We start from the raw sequence: 19,163 nt of genomic DNA on the forward strand, positions 1-19,163 counted from the left end.
GTCTAAATTGCAACTTGCTCTCTAATCCAGAGAGAATTAGGGTCCTTCCTGTGTACAAGGCCCTCTCCCGGTCAGGGCCCCTGTCCTGTTTAGATTTGTGGGCTTGATAAACCTCGACGGCCAACAGGTCTGTTATGAGTGGGAAACGGCAAAGCAAAGGGAGGGGGGGCCACATTTTCTCATAGCCAAAGTCAACCAGGGGATAATACCTCAATCCTAATGGGGCTCAGCACGGGCATTATCTGGCCTCAAATGTTTTTTCCCCCCCACTTCCTCTTTGTCCGTGTGGAAGTTGAGTTTATCCAGACTCCCCCCTCGCTCCAAGCTTCCAGACCCCGAGCACCAACCTGTTTGGTTTGGTTTCAGGTAGATGTTCACCCCAGCAACCATGCAGCGTGAACACAATCAGGATATGAGACAAAGCTCTCAGTAAAGTCCCGCTCTTCCTCTCCTGTCATATCCGCGCACTGAGAGATAAGCCCTGGTTTTGCCTTTTCCCATGATAGCACCGCAGGGACGAGGCGGCAGCAGCCACGGTGGCCTTGGTCTAGCGATTACAGCCTCAATATGAGCTGACATTGTCGGGAAAGAGCTGTTTGGTGGCTGAGATTAGGTAATGATTCTTGTTGAGAAGAATTAAGGGTGGGGAGTGGCGTGAACAGTGGCACCGTGGCACACACCTCAAGAGCAAGGCTGCCATTTGAAGTGATTACAAGGTCATTATACAGCGGAGAAGCTAATGATGCACATTTCAACTTGTCTATCACCAAAAAGAGAAATCATACTTGTGGTTTTCCTGCACTTGTTCACCCTTCTTACTAATGGTGCCATCCGTGAGGGAAAAAAAAGTGTCTCTTCTTAATGCAATCATTTTCACATCAAGAAAAACGTGCCAAAATATTTTCCCGCGAAAGCCGGTCGTATTTGTCAAATTCTCCACAGACTAATCTCGCAATATTGCACGATGAATATTCTTATAAAAAATAAGGGTGACGGAGGGTGATGGTGGTGGTGGGAGGGTGGGTGGGCTCGCTGGGGGTTTTTAATAAGGACAGTTTATCTTGTGTGGACAAAAAATAAAATTAAGACAGTTGTCAGGCTCCCTCCATCTCACCCTCCTCCTCACGCTCGCAGGTGATGGAATAGGCACAAAGACAGCGGCTAATGACGGCACGGCTGGTTTAGGTGAACAGATGGTGATGAGGCCTGTTGCTAGGCTGAAAGGCCTGAAGAATTTAGTTTGTAATTCCAGATTATTTGCCTCGCTGCCATATGCTTCACCCTCACTTTCTACAGACAAGAGAACACAAAGGAAGCGTGGTGGTGGTGGTGGTGGTGATGGTGAGGAGACCTGGGCTGGGTCCACAGTGCAGGATTGTGGGATAGAGCAGGCTTAGCTGGGGGACATCACCTGGGTTTGAGAATCACTATCTCTAAACTGGAACGTTTTCATTTTAAAAAGTCTGAAAAATCAGTATTTATTTAAGTTACCTAGTTTAGTTTTGTCTGATACCTTCAGGAAAATCTATAAACATGAGTATTCACATATGTGTCTTCTGCACATGCCTTTCTCACAGTGATCCTGGCTGTCAAGAAGTTGCTGTTGTGCTTGTAAGCTACTTTGAGTACCGTCTGAATGCCTAAAATATAAACTCAAAAATCAAATGTGACAGTGACGCAGGAGTTCACCCATTTTTATCAGCGCCAAAGAATTTATGCTCGCTCTTATCGTACAACGCGGCATAAGATTTTCTCCAAAGCAGGCCACTTCAGAGGATGTTGGAAAAGCTTCTCCCCACTAGGTAAACAATCAGGCCTGAGAACAGACTCTCTCTCTGCTCCGTCTCCAACAATCACACCAACTCCAACCACAGAGGATTTTCCCCCTCTTCGCCCCCGTCTCCTACCTTCTCTCACTTCTTTCTCTCCCTTTACAACATAGACCCCAACCCGAAAGGAAAAAAAAAAAAAATCAGCAGCTTTCAGCACACACTACCACCCTATCTCTCTGTATACAGGACCCTGTCGGCCTGTTTCCTCTGTCAAACACCCCCAGCCTCCCCTCCTTTTTTTCTTTTTGTTTGCTTTACTGTAATCATTTCGCTGGCCCAGAAACGTGTGGGTGTGCTGGCAGCGGTACAAAAACGAGAGACAGAGAGAAAGAGAAGTTACATGGGAACTGAGTTAAGGTTGAATATTTATTAGAAGAAGCCATCTGGCGTCGCAATGTCTGTACAAAGAGGGCTTGCTCTCTCCTTGTAATAGTCCTCCTCCTTCTCCTTCCCTGACTTTATCTCTCTCTTTCTCTCTCCCATTTTCTTCATTTCCCCCTGTGTCCCAGAGAAAATATTCAGCTCCAACCACATGCTCGCAGAGCCTTTCACATAATCACAGCGTTATACCATTTCAAAGAGTCGCTAATCAAAGGAAAGAGCACACAGATATTTTACCCTAAATGGTTTACTTTGCTGCTCGAGGGTGGGGGGTGGGGGGGTGGGGGCAATTGTGACAGGCAGTCATCACACACCTCATGTTTGTTGTAGCCACTTCACAGAACAAACTGGAAGTTTCCTACATCAGATTTTTCCCCACTTACATTTAAGACAGATTTTAGATTTTGTAATCAGTGCCAACGGCAAAACGAATTTCACAGACAGTTCAATCCTGAGCTAGAATCACAGCAAATCACCACCTGAGACAGAAGACAAGTCTGAATGTAAAAAAGATAACGAAGTGGAAGGAAAACTAAACAGTGATTTGACTGGTGTTTAGAGACGTAGGTCAAAATATCATGGAAATATGTTAAAAATAATTTGTTGTGTCTGTTGTTAATGTGCACTATCTTTGAAACATGCACACACAGCTGTATTCTCTCATATCAGCGTGTGAGAGTGTGTGTGTTTTTACATGAGACTGGATGCGTGTGTGTGTGCATGATTGAATGCATATGAGTGTGTTTGCCTGCCTACACACTAGCAAACAGGCGCCACCTCTCTGTGTACAAACTGACTTCCTGGATGGAGCTGCAGGAGTCCGTAGGGAACATCGGGACAAAGTGGCCACATTTCACCCAACAAATCCCCCGGGAATGTTCAGCGTTCCCGCAGGAATGAAACCTCCTCTCAGGGAATTCTCCATGGAAATGCATCAGCATGCAGTGATACTCGTTCCTCTGAAGTTTATCTGTGCTGCTCTCTGTGCAGCTCAGCAGCCACTCGCTCAAAAGGTTTTGGGACAAAACAATAGAATTCAAGAAACTAAAACACACACACACGACCAAGGAAAACTTGTTACAGCCTTCACTGAATTTAGGACCAATTTATAGTTCTAAAGCTTGATTCTGGAAACTCATCCAGTTGCCAAATTTCAGCTTTTCCATCAGCTGTCACAAAGATGTGCAGAGTTATTAAAAGCCGGACATCTTATCTAACTTTTCTTAAATAAACACAGCTATGGAAAGTAACAGCATCCAGCAGAAAGAGACCTGTGATGATGTAACGGCCAAAATTGTTAGTGAACAAACACAGTCAACTATAAAATACAAACTACTTATTTTGAGGCATTTTATGACCCATATGTGGAAATAAAGGCAAAAAACTATATTCTAAAATATTGGACATATTCCGGAGGATGAGTCAAATATTTTTGTTGCCACACTTGTAAACAAATGTTAATTAAATTTCTTGTCCTGAGTAAATATTTAGGACTGTTATGGTAACATCTATTAGAAATGTCTGATTCATTTGATGCTGGATTACATTTTATTGAGGCTTTTAATTGAAGGGGTTAAATACAAATGATATGTCTTCAAGACAGTGAAATGCATTCATTGTGGTTCTTAAAGAATGTATTTATCTGAAAACCAAGGTCAATAAATTGGACATTTAATCAACTCAAGTGTGTTATTAGCGCCTTCAAAGCATCAATAAAGTTTGATTCATAGATCCCACAGCAGTTTCCCCAAATTGTTGCCATGAGAGCTCAATACAGTGTTGAGAAAGAGTTAGATCCACCACCACAGACAAATGAGCCTTATCCTTAATTTAACTTCACCATTCATTCTCCACATGTGTGTCTTTATTGCCAAATTTGGTCTTGAGTACAACTTGATTTTCTCTGGTTTTTATCTCGACTCAGTCTGACTGGATTTGGTCTTACAGTTGACTTGTTTTGGGAGAAAAGACCAACGAGTTAAAGTCTATGTGAGAACCACCACGATGATAAAGGCACGATGATGAGTTGAAAACGGAGGAAAATGATTTTCCTTCACCAAAAACCAAACAATTATCTGAAATATGATATTCACCAGAAGAACCGTGTGTTCATATTCTGTTTATCTCCTCTTATTAAGCCAAATCCCACTGCATATTCTGCCTTTACATGCAATATATCTTCTAAAGGCTGAAGAAGCCAACCCAGAATAAACTGCATTAACTTTAGAATTTACAGTATTAATTGAAAGGATTTTTCCACATTACGAGTGCTATTACTGAGGGCAATATAGTTGCATTAGAATGGAATAAATGAGTTGGGGATGTTTATGGAATGTCTTCTAGTTTGCAGGTACACACCATGCATCCCAATTATGGCAGAATAAAGCAAAATGAAATTTCCATCTCCATTCAAGAATATGAATGTGCAATTTTATGAGGGGAAAAAAGGTGCCAAAGAGGTAAGTACCTTGCCAGCACCATGAAAAATGGCACCAATTAAAGCTTAACTTGCTTGTTTTCTCATAACATACATGTTTTCATAACTCTGAAATCAAATAATTGCTGCTCTTTATATCGTGCACAATAAAACTGAAAATATGGCGGCTGGAGGATGCTCCTGAATATTTTAGTGGAATTTCTGAGGCGCTCTGAAAAAAAGGGGTCGGCAGAAAATGTGGCAAAGTGAGATGCATATGCGAGGTTCCTTCAAGAAATCTTAGAGGGGAACTGCCTCGTTTATCGTCTCGGGCCTGGAAAGTGCACATGATTTCATTTTTGTGATTATATGCCAAAAGCAGCACACTGGCCCTCACAGATTATATGAAAACAGTGTGTTTATTTCTGAAAAAAAAAGTGTTTGTTTTTGCCTGAAGCTGTGCAACTTCTTACTGCTGTCTCTCCGTCCAGCAGGTTTCCACAGACTGTGTCCAATCAGCTGCATTTTTTAACCAACACCAAGTCAATTAAATTTAATTTATAGGTTATTGTAATTATCGCTGCACTGAAGTACAATTGGCGGTTTATTACTTCAGTAGCTGCTCATATTACTGCACCCCCAACACCAACACACACACACACACACACACACACACACACACACACACACACACACACACACACACAAACAAATAGGCCTACACACACGCTAGACTGATGTTAATCAATTTGGAGAACTGCCTGGATTGTTTAAACTGTCATCACCACCCATCAGTCTACTGCACTCTCACAGGAATTTGAATATCTCCAGTGGGAGGCGTGCTTCCAACACACACACACACACACACACACACACACACACACACACACACACACACACACACACACACACACACACACACACACACACACACCCCTCTGGGATGATCACATCACACAGGACTGAAAGAAACTCCCTCCACTTAAAACTAGTTTTCCTGACCAAGTCCATCATTATTTTTCAACATCGGTTCAGTCATACTCACAACACACATTATTGCATAACGTTGGCATCGTATAGAGTTGGGTTAGCAGAAGAAAAGACTAAACTAATTTGTAATTTAAGTTAGTGGGAGTTTGTCTGAAACAGATCAGGGAATCCTTTGTTCATCTGGAAGTGATGTTTGGTGTGTTTTTCATATGTGTGAAGAGAAAGGATTTTTATCAGGTTTTTTGCTCTTAACTACCCTTCAAGCTTTTGTAAATGTAATGTTTTCAGGATTTTTACATGATGTCCTTTTGACCTCATTACCTGGAAAACTGTTCCTTCTCTCAAGGTGTTTCATTCACCAGTTGACCTACTATTTTTTTCTGATTGGATAATCTATCTGGCACTGATGTGTATGCGCTGCACTGTGTGGGAAATAAAACTAATAACTTATTGTGGTTTGCAGGCACACAAAGAAACTGACCTTATTTATATGCACAGAAAAGCTGCAGCTGTGATGACATCCATCTAGTAATTCAATAGAGACCCTTGTAAACTCATGTTTATTGTTCCTCTCAATTTGTTTTTGTACTTTTATCTATTTTATTGTTACTTCTTTTATTTTCATCGCTTATCTTAACATTTAACCTCACACGTCCTTGTTTTTTTGGTTTTTTTAAAAAACTTTTTTGTGTGTGTTCGTCGCTCTTTTTTCCTTCAAATCACCTTAAAAAGCACTGACCTGTACAGAAGGTGTGACACAAATCAAGTTTGATTGACTGACTGTTTAATGTTCTTGTGAGCTAAAGTTAAACGCAGTGAAATGCTCACATTTTTTTGGCATTAACAAGGTGCCGTCACACTCCTCACACACCTAAGCTGTATGGCTTTAAGTGCGATCGAGCTGCATGATATAATTATAGATATAGCTCATGTATTTTTCCAGTTTCTGTTTAAATATCCACATGTCAACAGGCTCATTAGAGAAGACATCACATTATGGAATCACATAAATGGCTTAATTGTGCCATTATATTACATCGAACTTGGAAAATTGCTCTCTGTACAACAGCGATGTCAGTTTTTAAAAATCTAGGTTGAGTTCATGTGTCTGTGGCTTTTTTCAAAGGCCCGGAGGTTAAGTAACTCTAGCCTTCTATGTCTTCTTCGACTAAATTGAAGGCAGAGCTCAGAGGAGTGTGGATTAATTGCAAATAAAGAGGTTATTCTCCAAAGAAATAGGCCACAATTCCCTATTCATCTGCTCAAAGAGGAATCTGAAAAATAAATGATGTCTACAAAGATTGGCACGCTGCAGGTCACAGGTGCCACATCGCGGGTGCTGACGTTGACGTGAGGTTGTTGTGGTTCTACCATTTAGCAAGGCATGCCCTCAGCTCGTTTCTTCAAATGTGCAGGGATCTTTTTGGGTCATCAAGGATCCAAGTGTCAAAAAAACTGTGCTTGCATCGAGAAAATGTCCAAACTGCAGTGACCAAACCTCAGCAAGTGCAGCGTTAAATGACACAACCAACAAAAAAAAGTCATGTTATCAAAGAAATCACCTCCTAACCCGTCAACCAAAGCAGATAAATTTGAGGTTTGACAAAGGAGGCATAAGAGGAACATCGCTCTAATGTGAGATGGGCATCAGTGTCTTGTTTATTCTAGGTGAAACCGCGGGCAGGGCCAAATTAATTGGCCAGTTCGTGGTCACGCAGAGCACATTGCATTGTTCAGTGAATTTCTGAAATGGCTGTAAATGTCTGCATGGTGACACATCTCACTGCTGCAGCACGAACGCTCACAAAGAAGCTGTTAGGAGGAAATGGGTCAAGATCAAAGTTGCTCGTCTCCTAAGTTGTGAAGGGGATCAAAGAGACGAGGGGTGAAAAAAATTTTTTCATTTTGCATTTACATTTCAGGCATTTAGCTGACACTCTCTGTCCAGATACCCTGTAAGCAACATAAGAATAAGCCTCTAGATCAGCTCCATTACAAGTGAATATTACATTAAAAGTAACTGGAAGTGGCAGGAGGAGAAATAAACACAAAAGCTGCAGAGAGTTAGAGGGGATTTTGTTTCACTGTGTGAATTACAGGCAGATTAGAAGCCAATTGGAACAAAGAAACTTCCTTAAAATATAATCTTCAACCAAACATCTGAGAATTTCATTACATTTAACATCACATCAATTCCCTTTCACTCACTCAGAGCGGTCACAGTAGGCCTACGATGCATTTAATTATCTAATGAAAACCACCTCAGTGCAAACTTTACAGATTTTTGATGTATAAAAGAAAATAATAGTAAATAAGGGGGGTGGGGGGTATGGGAAACAGGAGGTGTTTCAGTGGTTTAAACTGTGAGTTTTGTGTCTGTGATGTTACACAGTGTGAGGATCACAATAAGAGGCCTTCAGCCAGTCTGGGTCACGGTTTATGGTTCGACCTCTTCACGCAACAACAGGGAAAATATGAGCTAATAATGAAACGTGCACAATAAAGACGCAATCTGTCATTTAAGCTAGCTTATCACCAAAGCTTTTTGTCTGCCTGACGCCGACGCCTCAGCCACAGCCGCAGAAAAATTGCTTTAATGACAAGATTTTGCCTCCCCAATAAGAAACAAATAAAAGGAAAAAAGCCAAGCAAAGACAAAAATCTATTTGAACCCCACAATGGGAGTGGGTGTGAGTCGTGTCACTTCTATCTCAGCTTTTGATGATCTTTGGCGCCGCACTATTCTTCTTTTCTTCTCCCTCTTTTCAAGTTGTTTGGTCTGCTTTTCCCCAGCAATCCTACAGAAGTGTGCTGCAGTTAACACAAATTTTGCCCCAGCTGTAAATTATTCATTTCATCCGTGGCAGAGCCCTGTCCTCACAACTCTGAAATATACGTCATTTGATCACTGGCGTGGGCCCTCGTTCAGTTTAGCCGTGCCAGAGTGGAGATCCACCCTCCCCTAATTACCAACGTAATTGTTCAGGCATCTCCTTACCGCTGGAAAGGCAGAAGGCTCTCACGCTGAAACTCTGCAGCCAGAAATGAGTGCCATGTGGGGAGAGACTGTACCCGACCACAGCAGAGAATTTGAGGTGGCGCCTTGACGCCTGGAGCCCGCCGCTGTGCCCCCAGGCTGCCAGAACAACCACGATTCAAATGTTAGATTTTGTTAGATTTAAGAGAGCTCTGCCTCTGAGCCTCCCCTCCTCCTCTCCTCTCTGATCCTGGCACTGATTTATATCTAGGAAATGTTGATGACAACTTTCTGATGTATAACAGGATGAATAAATGCTGTGGGAACCAAATATTGTTTTGGTCTTCTTTTGTGGAGCTGCATATGGAGAGACTGTTTTTGTGTCTCAGCAGGGACATCACTCTCTTTTCTTCTCTGTTCAGTTTGCCAATATTGGCCTTTTAATCAAAATCAAATATTTGCCAGCGAACAGTGTTCACCGCTGATATGATGAAGGTGATTAAGTGATTCTGCTAAACTAACGTCAGCAGCGTCAGTCTGTAAAATGTGCAGTGAATCCTGCCTCACCCTGATTTAAAGAGTTCCTGACCATAAAAGAAGTTCATTAGTCTTATAATGGTCTAGTTGCTGTTTTAGAGGATTTTCCACCCTGGAAATTGTTACTTTTTGGGAAGACGTTTGTGTATTCTGGGGGATTTTTGCATGAAAATGAAACTCAGAGACACTGGTACAAAAACATAAATCCAAAAACCGTCACTGGCAGTGAAAGCATGTATGCCATGCAGATTCAAATTAGGTTAAACAACCAGTGTTACTGGTTTTAATTTATTTTATGAATCTGACATGTGTTTTTCTTTAAAGTATAAGTCTGCTTATTTTCTGTATTTTTCTTACTGTCAACAAATCCCATGAAAAGACCAAAACCTAAGTCTGTTGTATCTTATTCCTCTGAGCCATAGCGCTCCATTGTTGTCCAAAGACAATAAAAACACATCAGTGAGCCACACTGTGACATGTTTCTTCATTACACTCTGTAGTTTATTTTGACTCAGTCCCACACACACACCGTCCTGCTGCTGAAATACACACCAGAGCACCAAATGTGGATTAATCTGCGGGGGAAAATAGTCCCCAACATGCACTATTTTCTCCTATTTGAGTCACGTTTTCTAAGAGCTAAAGTGGAAACTACTGACCCTTCTTAAAAAACATGAAACCATATATTTCTGTGCTGTTTCTAAAGGTTGCTATGCACAGACAGATATCACCAGCCTTATCCTTTAGGTATTTAAGTAAGCAAAGAGTGCTACGCAAATTAACAGCATGATTTCTATCATGCAGAAAGTTCTACAACATCTTTAGATTAATTTCCACAAAAAGAAAAAAAAAATCTCACTCACTCAAGAACCCAAATAAAAGCATTAATTAGACAGGATTTCATAAAAGGAGGACACCTGAATTAATTTGTGCGTCTTGAGACAGCAGCCCGTCCAAACTTCACAAGCCACGTGATGGAACATCAACAAATAAGGATGAAATCAGGTCGAGGTAGCCTCACATAGAGGAGGACATGGATGTCACTGGTTTCCTGAGAGGACTGAGAGAGGATGAGCTAAGTCAGCTGGGTGTTCAAGAGCAGCCACACTGATCTGATAGCACAGCTCAGAGACACTCAGAAACAAGTACTTGCAAGTCACCTAAAGTCTCTGTTGTCTTTCTTTTTGTCTGCTTCTCCTTTTCTCCTCTCATCTATCTCTTCCTTCGGTTTGTCTACTTTCATGTTGTACTCTCAGTATCTAAACACAGTGTTTTGACTTTCCAGTTTCAACACCCATTCCTTGCCAGCAGTTTCTGTACATCAGCCACACTAAATTGCAGCTGCCATCATTCAGAAATCTTCCCAAACGCTTCTTTGTATAAAATCCAGCCCCAGAACTGTGAGTCAAAATGTCCATTCTTCCACCTAAGCTTATCTGCAGCATAAGCCCACATCCCCCGCTGTTTGATACTGTGATTTGGAGGAGAAAAATTTTCTTTTTCACTTAGGAAAAGATTTGTCTTAGGGCAAATGTGGTGTGGTGCCAAAATGAAGATGAGGGAGGAATCATGAGTTAGGAGACGCATATCTCTGGGCCGAGATCAGGAGCACACTAAATATAGGCCACATCCAGTTGAATTTATTGCAATATAATGAGAAAAGGATGTTCCTCTAAAGTGGATGTGAGGCGTTCATTCATTACGAGGAAGTTTAGTGTCCTCTCACTTTTCTCATGTGAAAGTTGGAGGAACTGCCCTACCCGAGCGCTGAAAGAGCTCCTTTTCTCGTCCTCGCCACCCTTGTGTGTTCAAGATTTCAAATTTCAGTCCCACATGGAAAAAATGCCTTTTCTTATTCAATCCTAACAGAGGAAGATGGTGCTTTGTGATATAGATTTTTCAAACTGGCCGTCTCCTTTTCCTCATCGATTCCAGCATGCACCTTTTCCCCAGATTTACCCGCGCCTATTTTCCCAGATGCCTACTCGAATAAGAGAGATACATTGTGATGCGTATGTGGGGGTTAAAAGGAAAATCCAATTGCAGAACACATAAAGGCGTGAGTGACACATCTGACAGGAGGCATCCGATGTTATCTATCCACTCCGCCATCCACTCCCATCCCCTCCTCTCCTGCTGGTGTCATTAGGCGACAAGATTTCCCAAACATGTCCAGAATTATTTCACACCGCATCTTTTGCAACTGCGTTTCCCCCCCCACCCCCCCCGAAACTCCACTCTTCTTCACAGTATGGCATGCAACATTAACCATTAACATGTCACTTTGTGGACGAGGCTCTGTCTCTAAGAGGGGAGTGAATAACCTTTAAGGACCAGGCAATGACTCCGATAATGAACTCTGCTTTCTTAGCGAGCCTGTCAGGGCTGTCAACAGTTTTTACAATCTGTTGCTCAAAGGAGGAAGGCGAAAAAGGAGGAGGGAAGAAAAGTGTCCTTCAGAATCGAGAGGTGTAAGGTGGATACTGCACCTCGACACTGGATTAATTCAATTTGGACATTTTCGAACTGAAAATGAGCTTTGAAATTAAATTATTAGCAGAGTGGTAGATGGATGGAGTGTTGCAGCGTTTCATCGCAAATTGGGATGAAAAGTGTCACAACAGACTCAGCTGATGGAAATGATGTGACACTTGTGTTTGCTGATGATGAAAAGATGGGTTGAACCTCAAAAACCACAGATGTGAAAACAGTGATGGTGATGTACATATAAAAAAACAGCTGGTGTTGCTGTATGCAACTACAGTCTCAGGAATCATACAGAAGTGATACTGCCTTCTGCATTTTTAGTTTATAATGCACTATCTGTCAAAATATCTCATGTAGTATGAAAAAAAATACAGACTGTTAGTTTATTTACAGTGACACAGAGGAAATGAGTAAATGTGCTTCAAGACAAGGCTTCTGTTAATGTTACGAACAATCTGATCTATGAAGCAGACTTTCAAGATCAAATCTACGTTCATACATCTTTTTTCCCCTCAGTGAATTATGTCACTTCCTTTGAGCGTTCATTCCTTGTTGTGAGTCTTTTTGTTTAACTGTCACACTGTAGGGAAACTTCTGTGTGGTCTGCATTCAGATTAAACTACACTCTTGAAAAATTGGGTGCAAGCAGCCGAGATCCATTTTCATTTCCACACTGTTTACAACCCCCTGACACGTCACCCCCACCGAGCGCCGCTCAAAGCGTAAAAGTCCTTGCGTCCTCGCTCACTTGAAGGCCTGCTCTTCAGAGGAGCACATTCAGTAGGAGTGTGCCAGGGAAATATTTGCTTTGAATCATCAGAGGACATGATTTCATTTAAAGAGCTCTTTGATGGAGGGGCGCACTTCTTCCTCGCCTGTGATGTGGCTCAGCTGAGAGCAAAATCATTCAGAGCGCTGAAGGAGTGATACCGGTGTGTGTGTGTGTGTGTGTGTGTGTGTGTGTGCAGTCTCACTCTGGTTAGTGTGTGTGAAATAAAGAGAGAGACAGAGAAGGGATGCTAACTCATGGAGATGCTCTTGTCTTGCTTTTATCAGCATGCATTCATGGAGCACGTACACGTATTTGTTTGTGCATGTGACATAGATCCGCAGATGCATTTCTGTGCATTTGTTCTTTATGTTGCACTGAAGGATGAACATTCACTGTCTGCTGGTTTATGTTCCCTGTGTTAAATTCCTTTTGGTTCCAAGTTGGAAAAACACCTACATTCATACATTGCTTCTGATCTACCCTCTCTCTCTTTTTGGACAAGAGTTGGATCAATCTGTCAGCTTGCTTCATGTCCAGGTCAACATGACACATTGTTGATGTTTTGTGCACGTCAGGAAGCTAAGGTTACCCATAACACTCTTCTCTGCATAGGTTCATAGCATCTACTTTCAGAGAAACATAACTTCATCTTGAATCAATCAAACCTATGGAAAATAAATCTAAAATCCGAGCCATGTTTAAATCCAAAGTTGGATGATAATCAATCAAAAGTTCAGTCAAAGGATTTAGATTCAACCTTTTCCAAACAGCATACAACTTGGCAACTGAAAGAAACTGTCACAGACACATAATTAAGCTTATACCTTTGCTTTTAACTGCACAATCACATTAACAAGTAGTTCACATTCCTTCCTGCACAGTTTGGGAGCACATCAGGGCCGGTTCATCCCCGGCCAACACCAGAACATCCTCCTCCTCTCAGAGCACAGCTTAGAAAGCAAGTACATAAGAACTCATCCAAGGCTGTTTACAGGCCTTACAGTACTACTGCATATATGGAACAAGTTACATAAGGCCTTTTACACTCAAATATCTGACTGAGCTGTTGGTGGTCAAGCTGCATTGTGGGTAATGTAGTGCAGTGAGTCAGGTTTTGAGAGGGAAGACTCTGTGGTTCTGGTACTTTGTGTGTTATAGCAGCTGCTAAAACGGTGGCGTCCCCTTTTAAAGATGTCATGAAAGATCCTCTAAAGTAAACTCTAAAGCTAAACCTGAATAGATTGGATAAGGGATTCAAACGGATTAGGATTTCAGATGTAGAAATACAGTCAAACAGAAACATGAACTGTAGAACTGTAAATGCATTTGCAGGGTTATGTACCTGTATGAGTCAGATGTATTTTTTCAACCAGACTTTGTGTTTCCATGCACTCCACATGCTTTCATGTGTCTGCGTATGAGGTTTGTGTTTGTCTCTTGTGACTTTCGATGGATTTTCGATGGCACAGCCCGGCTGTTAGCAGAGTCGACAGCCCACTGATCTCCCATCAAACTGAGCAGCGCTGCAGGTATGGTGTGTAAAGGCTTTGCTTTGAGACTACCTGTCATCACACATCAGGAGATTATGGCGCTTTGCTCTCTCACTCTCACTCTCTCTCTCTCTCTGTCTGTACTGAACACACAGCAGCTACTACACCATCTGTGAAACGTTACATCAATGAGGTACATATCTCAACACGGAGCCAGAGATAATCTTTGGCATTTCAAACACAGAGGCACAATCGCGTCATCGTGCAGCAGGCCTCTCCGCTGAGTCGGCCGCCGCGTACTTGAACGCTCAGATAATGCCAGATGCCGGTGCCATATGGGAAGCTAAATTTATCATCTGTTTTTTAAGAGTAGCGGCATCTTCGTTTTCAATTTTAGATTGTACTGTCAAACCATCAATTTAGGCCCCTGACATATGAGAAGATAAAGGTGGTGATTATGTTTCTTGAATCTCAAATTAAAAGAGGGATAATATACTGTGATTGTGAGTGATTTGTGAAATGTGTTACTTTGACTTGAGTTTAAAACTTTTTGAGTCAAAACAAATTAATGTATATTTCACTTCACAGTATTTTGCATTTTTCCTGTAATCCCTGCACTGTGTTTCTCACGTCTATGACTGAAGGCAAAAAAGAAGTATGAAGCCATTATTGTAACCAGCATGTTAATACATTAAGACCAAGAATAGAAAAAAACATAAATGATCATTCCTGCAATAATCCTCAGTGACCCGTGAGGGGAGCGCGTCTTCCCCCCTGGGCCAGTCTTAATGCGCTCTGGTGTCTCTGTGCTTGGTGCACCGAGGTGACGTCTGCAACTACATAAATCTGATTTAGAGGGTTTGCACACTGCATAAGCAAATACATGAGCACAGCATCACCTCACATCAGGACGAGGAGGATGAGGAGGAAGGTGGTTACTACCAGAAACAATCAAGGAAAGTGGTCGCAGGAAAAATGTCTTTAAGATTTGTAAAAAAAAAAAAAAAAAAAAAACACTAACTGGGAATTTGGAGGAGTAGATTAGACATTGAGGCTAGAGTATATTTTTATGGAGCCACAATCATACAGGCCCAGTAAGATTCAAATCCCTCTACTACTGCATCCAGTTACCCTGTAAGCACTGATATGGTGATCTGCAATGCAAAAGATTTCCTTCTTGAAAAAAGACATCCACATTACAGATAACTGTCTTTTCAGCAGCTTGTTACTGCCTATATTTAAACAAGTGGCTTCACTTTGAAACACAGCAATAAAAAATCTATGACAACAACAGCTACACAGCTGAACACTAACTGTTCAGTCAGATTTATCCCTAATGTCTGTCATTCAAAACAGAGAAGAGCAGCAAGTTGTCACATTGGAGACACTGGAACCACATGATTGGCACTTAAATTAAAGATAAATTACTGAAACAGTTAATTGATTATCAAAGTTGCTGTTGATTCTCTTCCTATTGACATATCAGCAATCATTCAGGACCACAGGTGTTATTAAAAACCTCTTAACAAAAAATTCATGAAGACACTGGCTTGCTTCATGTTTCTCTCCAAATCATCACGGGAGCGGTTCCATGATGACTTGAAGAGCCACATCACTTCTCCACCAACACAGACACAACTCTAAATGATGACGCTGATGAATTTCTACAACCTCTCTGCTGTTTTTGCTTGTTGCAGGCAGAATTGATGTTATTGCTCAAATGCGGCTGCGCTCGTCCTGCACAAGGCCTTGCTCTTTTAATCATCTTGTCCACTTACTGCACGTGTTCAGATTGTTGTGAATATCTGGTTGCCATGTATGTGTTTGAACAGGATTTCACCCTTATGGGACGATGCAGACTTGAACTAAATTAAACACGACTGGGTGCCAGGAACAGCACCGAGTTAGGCAACAGGGAGAACATGTAAAAAGGCCAGACGGGTTTTTATTTGGAAACAGTGACTGGGTCGGACAATTGGTGCTAGTTGGAGAAGTGAGCAAATGTGAAATGAGATTATTTTGCATAATGGCAGCAGTGGTCGAAGTGGCTGAAAGTTGTAGAGACAGGCTTGTGACATGAAAGGTCAGTGGTTTGAAATGAAATGCCTGCTGAGAAAATCTGACAAAGCTCGCCTCTTTCTCAAACTTCACAGTTGGTGTGCCCCGGGAGCGAGGTGGCTTGCACAACTGGAGCTGCTCAGTTGCACAAAGGTTGTGGTGAGCAGGTCACTGGTAAAAATATGTAAACATGGTATGAATGTGAAGCAGGGTGTTGTTGTGTAAGAGTCTGTATGATCAGGAAAAAAACACCCGTGGATAAAAGTGTGAAAATAAGAATGAGTCACCCTGACAAGAAAAAGGACAGCAGACGTAACATCTCAGCAGACACATGATGGTACTCACATTATAAAAAACAAGACATGACAATGAAGATGCATGCATGCTGAATACTTTCGGGTGATGTTCACACCAAATGGCATGTATAAATCCTCTGAGGCAAAACTCGTCTGTGAGGACAAAAAATTGCCAAATCAAGCAAATGCAGCTACAAGAAGATCCTTAAAAATGCCTTTGAACGTTTATGACTGCTCCATTTGTTCTTGAATTTTTCAAGACATCTTTAATCTTTTACCTACTTAAAATGTTAATTTAATACACTGATTATTTAGGAATCTGAAGGTGCCCCACATCCATAAGTAATTATTGTTGATTTGGAGATATATCTGCCCTGCAGTGTTGAATCTGTCAACTCCAGGTGTGATTTTAATTATGCTCTAACTTTTCTTTCCCCTCTGTAAAGATGAGCTGTCATCAAGTCTGACTTAATATGGCAAATTAAAAGCTGTGACTAATATTTTTAGTTTTACTGTCATACGAGCAGTTGAAAATAGAAAAGTGAAACTCTGTGTCCACAGAACCATGAAGATCTGCATGATCAGGCCATGTCTGTTGATAGAGACACAAATATGTGCGTTTGTGTCAGTCCAGTAAAACACTTTAATACTGCACAGACCCTTTATATTAAAAAGAAAGAGAGAAAAGCTGACAAAGTCTTAAGGGAGGTCAACAGGAAATGGAAGCAAAGGGCTGATGGGAAATGAAGTTCTCATTTTAAGAACAGCTCAGACTTGCACTGTTAAAAAAATGTGACCTATCATTTCCAGCATTGGCTCATTTGTCTCATTCTAGACTGATATCAGAATTTACCTAACTTTGTTTTTAAAATCTAAAATTTACAGCTTTAAGTTTTTTCTACACTAGAATAATTTAAAATGACTTAGAATATGAACAGTTTGTTTTCATGTGTGTTACATAACATGTATGTAACATTTTGACAGGTTTAAATGTCACATAAATACCATAAAATGCAGGAATCAGAATGAACTACAGTTAAGATTAGATGAAAGTGATTACCCTGTCAATACTGTGGTGTTTCAGTGTTTAAGCACTGGGCCAAAGTGTAGCAGTGCAGAGCAGACAGGCATGTTGCTGTAGTTGATTCACTGTTGGGTTGGTTAACATTGGCTCTATTTTTAGCCTGACATCTGAAGTATCCATGGAGTCTAAATGTGGGAAAAGCCTGTCCTCCTTCCTCCTTGGGTGTCTGATGTTTCCCAGCAAGCCCTGCTGCAGCCCTGTGTGTGTGTGTCTGTGTGTGTGTGTGTGTGTAAGAGAGTGTGAATCAGTGTGTGTCTGTAAGTGAGAAAGTCTATGTGTGTGTGCGTGTGTGGAGAGTCTGGGTGTGGGAGAGTTGAACGTGTGGGTGTGAGAATGTGTGTGTTTGTGTGTGTGTCTGTATTGGAGTAGAGGTGTGTGTGTGTGTGTGTGTGTGTGTGTGTGTGTGTGTGTGACAGAGTGTGTGTGTTTAGTTGTGCATGGAGACCAGAGGACTGTGGGAGGACTTCCTCTGTGGATCCTCTCTGTTTTCTTTTCAAAGAATGACATTCCTAAGCTGTTTCACTTTTCAGGCAGGAAGTGGAAACCGGCCAAAAATGATTAAAACCAGGAACGGCAACATAACAGCTCGAGCGCCGCCACAGAGTTTGGAGTGTTGACACAATGTCAAACAGTCATGAAATATTGTTTAATAAATCTGAGTAACTGGAGGAACAGCACATTTAGGTCTGGGAACAAAGAACACAGCTTTTGAGAAAGGTGGATATTCTTGAGTTTTCTGCAACATCAGTGTTTTGCAAGTTATTGGTTTCATTGGTTTGTGGAATATCCAGGCTCTGATGTTAAAAAGCTCATCTTTCTTTCTCTGGTAACAGGCCTGATGGACTCATGGTGTAAAAATCCTCCCTTTGTCCCTGGCGGGCTACACGGCCCAGCGTTCCTTGCCAGTTGCAAGTTGATAGTCTAATCACACAACTTGTGGATTCATTTCTGAAGAATTTTACAAGAAAGGCTTTTTTTTTTTTTTACAGGTGATGTACCCAAGCTTACTATTCCAACTGCTTCGGGTAGACAACCTCGGTAAGGATATGGTGATTTTTAGTGAGGACCAACCATTTCCCCCTCCCAACAGGTAAAACAGTTTTACGAGTTACTTTTGTATCATATTTGTGTCATTTCTACTCTCGTATCACCCTGAAACTGCCAGATTTATCAGCATATTGAGTTATATTATCAACTATCTCGCCAAACACAACATTATCATTGGAAGGCTCTGCAAAACCTCACTTCAATGCATGTTCACTGCCACAATTTCTATGATATATGATTTGTAAAAATATCCATGCATTGCAGCCGCAGAATGCTGAACATGGATGGATTACCAAAAGCCCAGGGGCCCAAGGGGTCAGGGGCCCCCTAAACCAGAACTTTTGTTTGATGTGACTTTTTCTCTTTGGAAAGGCTCTGTCAAAATAAGTGCTGTCCTGATCATGTCTTCTTGTTTCTTTTTGACAGTACACTCTGCTGTTTTCTGTGGTCTCATGACGTAATCCCTCCATAATGGTGACGCAGTGTGTTGGAGTTCACACAAACCTGGTTACACCCTGGGAAACATCATGGTTATGCCTGAATATTAGGAAAAGACCAAACCATCGCAGTGTTATGTGAGTGGAGATTACACCAAATCTTTTTCATTTCAGCAGACCTCATCTACGACGCTGCCTTAAGTGACATCACTTGAGGACATTTAGCAGGCTTTGCATAGGTCCTTCTGGAGCCACAAAGGCTTTTTACAACTGACAGTACATCTCAAAAAGTCTGGAAAAAAAACCATGAAGTGTAAAATCAATGAAGTTCCTGTTCAGTGTTTCTCTGTTGATGTTCA

General features: G+C 41.5%; 1 long non-coding RNA gene across 4 annotated transcripts in view; it reads right to left on the reverse strand.

Moving 5' to 3' along the window:
- LOC139609933 (uncharacterized) overlaps positions 1 to 19,163 on the reverse strand; it is a 290,241-nt gene that overhangs the window by 36,009 nt on the left and 235,069 nt on the right. The gene's annotated exons all lie outside the window — the stretch shown is intronic.

The sequence above is a fragment of the Trachinotus anak genome, unplaced genomic scaffold (assembly GCF_046630095.1).
Source record: "Trachinotus anak isolate AG129_WGS33_773 ecotype Australia unplaced genomic scaffold, CSIRO_AGI_Tana_v1 ptg000026l, whole genome shotgun sequence".
Lineage (NCBI taxonomy): Eukaryota > Metazoa > Chordata > Actinopteri > Carangiformes > Carangidae > Trachinotus > Trachinotus anak.